Here is a 3375-nt window from a genome sequence, read left to right as displayed (position 1 = left end):
TAGCAACCAACACCCAGTGACCACTGTATCCAAAAGCTGTCTAGTAGTTCTAACCAATACTAAACAAAAACGCCCATCCACCCATGGTGGCAAACATGTTCTGTATATCCAAAAGCTGTCTAGTAGTTCTATCGCACATCCATACAAAATAAGGCTCAACCAAAACAACAGATGGCAGCATAAGTAGTCCCCTGCAAAAAGAACACGTCCAAATGCAAATAACACAGAACTGTCAAAAGGCGATTGAGCAACAAATAGTAAACAATGGCATAAAGTTAAATGACATAGCTAATATTACCTGAATTCCTGCATGGCTGTTAAGGTAAAAATCAAATTCCCTAGGGTGACAAATGCTGGTGTCTACCACGGTTCCTTTGACAATTTAGAACAACAAAATCAGCAAAAATTAAAGTGATAAATTCAAATGATAATATATACCAGCTGCGTTGAGAAATATATTGAAAAAACCTGGCATAATATTTCCACTTCTATCGGTCTCTTTGGGGTTGACAGGAAAGAGACGGGTGTGATGTCTCTTTTGGACCACTACAAAAGTAACTTTAGATAGATACCCATCCTCTATTGAGACACAAGCCTGATGAAAAAAAATTAAAAATTAAACGCATAGAATTTAGTGGTGTATTTTATGAACGACAAAGTAACAAGAAATCAACTTTGAGAAGTCCTAAATTCTGCCTACAATACAGGGCTGCAAAGTTGATGCAACAAAAAACATATAACAATATATGGTAAGTACCTGTATCTCCAACCATATTTTTTCTTTGCCAACCTTCAAGTTCGGACTTCTCCAATTATCACATGTAATCGGAATATGTTGTCGAACAAGGAAACCAATGTAACTTGCCAACATTGAACCCTTATCTTTTGAAGATAGAATTGATATATGTTTAGATGGACATGTTCCATTGTCGTAGAGGGATACTTTCAAATATCCAGCATCATCATCTACGCGAATGAGGCTTGACGACAATAGAGCATCTCCATCTAAACAAATATCCAGCATCATCATTTTACCTGTAAAAAAGAAAACAATTAAAATCAGATGACAAATGTAAAAACAATTAAAATCATAAAAGTTATTTTACCTGTAATAAAGAAAACAATTAAAATCATTTGACCTGTACCTTTTTCACTAAGTTCTCTTTCTTTTCTTGGTTGGAATATGTTCTACATGTCTCTTAACAACACGGACGGTTGGATTGATCCAAATACCCTCATTATGATCATTTCTAATATATGAATCATTTGATATAATATTCTCATCTTGATCATTTCTGGTAAACGATTCAATCTCAACATCAATATCACCTTGATCTCCAGTGTTTTCATCAATTACTTTGTTGGAAAAAAGAACTATAGACCATTTCGTACTTTTCGGATCATTGACATAGAACACTTGTCTAGCTTGAGAGGCTAGAATAAAAGACTCATCTTTGTATCCCACCCTATTAAGATCCACTTGCAAAAATCCTGACTTATCCATTCGAATGCCGTTATTATTTTCAACCCACTTGCAACCAAATATAGGAATCTGAAACTTCTCATAATCAAACACCCAAATGCGCTCGATAACACCAAAATACGACAGATTTGCAAATTTGGGGTTTAAGTCCTTCACACTTGATATGTGCATTGCTTCAGCTACCACGGTGACACCACTATTCTGCATAGTACTTTTATCATCTTGTTCTTTGGTATAAAATGTGTATCCATTAATCGCGTATGCGCTATAAGAAAAAACATGGAAACTTGGACCATATGCTAAGCATCTCAACCTTTCTGTTATTGAAGCGGGATCTGAATAATACTTTGAATAAATATGATCCTTAAACCAAGGTATAAAACATCGATTGTGCTCTCGTACTATCCAATTTTCATTTCTATTGGGATTTAAACCTCGAAGAACATCCTTGTGAATTTCAACATACGGCTCAACCTCATTCTCATTGTGCAGAACATACAAATGCACTTGATCCCGTTCGACCCTTGATACTGCCACGATTTTATTTCCAATTAGATTTTTTCCTTCTTTCTTTTCGACAAGCTGAGACTTGGGGAGTCCGATTGACTGAACATTAGACAAATATTCAGTACAAAACTCAATCGCTTCTTCAACAATGTATCTTTCAACCATACAACCTTTTGGTCGACTTCGGTTCTTCACGTACCCTTTTAATATTTTCATATAACGTTCAACAGGGTACATCCATCTCATATAAGCTGGTCCACACAATTGTGTCTCTTTTACAAGATGAACAACTAGATGTACCATTATGTCAAAAAATGATGGAGGAAAAAACATTTCAAGCTCACACAAAGTAATAACGATTTCTTTTTGCAACATTGGTAAGATCGCAGGATTGATCACCTTACTGCAAATTGACTTGAAGAAAGAACACAACTTAGTTATAGAGCTTCTTACTTTTTCTGGAAGAATAGAACGTATACCTATTGGGAGAAAATGTTCCATTATAACATGGCAATCATGGGTCTTTAAACTCTTTAACTTGAGGTCTTTCATAGACACAAGTCTTCTAATATCTGAAGAGTACCCTTCTGGAACTTTAACTTCACTTAGAAACTTACACAATGTTTTTTTCTCCTTTCTAGATAGAGTATAAGCAGCAGGCGGTATATATGTTCGTTTTCCTTTCTTCAAGGGTCCTAATTCAGTTCTTATTCCCATCGCTATCAAGTCCTTTCTTGCCTTAAGGCCATCCTTAGACTTTCCTTGTATATTGAGTAACGTGCCAATAACACTTTCAAATACATTTTTTTCAATATGCATAACATCAAGAAAATGTCTCACATACAAGGACTTCCAATACGGCAATTCAAAAAAAACTGACCTCTTCTTCCACCCACTTTTGACAAGTGTGTGGGCAAAAGGCTTGCCAAACTGAGTATCCAAATCTTTCACCTTTTCAAAAATTTGATCACCCGTCAATATAGGTGGAGCTCTGCCTTGTTCTGTCTCTCCATTGAACGCCTTTCTCCATCCACGGTAGTGATGATTTGAATTTAAGAATCTCCGATGACCGAGAAAGACATTCTTCTGACCAAACTCCAAGCGCTTCCAATCTGTTTTATCTTCACAAACAGGACACGCACATTGACCTTTTATGCTATACCCTGATAGATTTCCGTATGCTGGAAAATCATTAATTGTGCCAAACAACATCGCCCTCAAGTTGAAACTTTCTTTCCTATATCCATCATAAACCTCCACACCGGTCTCCCACAAAATCTTTAAATCTTCGATTAAGGGCTTCAAGTACACGTCTATGTCATTCCCTGGTTGTTTAGGTCCAGAAATCAACATAGACAACATCATGTACTTACGCTTCATACATA

This window comes from Lathyrus oleraceus, chromosome 7 (assembly GCF_024323335.1).
Source record: "Lathyrus oleraceus cultivar Zhongwan6 chromosome 7, CAAS_Psat_ZW6_1.0, whole genome shotgun sequence".
NCBI classification, from domain to species: domain Eukaryota; kingdom Viridiplantae; phylum Streptophyta; class Magnoliopsida; order Fabales; family Fabaceae; genus Lathyrus; species Lathyrus oleraceus.
This window is presented reverse-complemented; position numbering follows the sequence as displayed.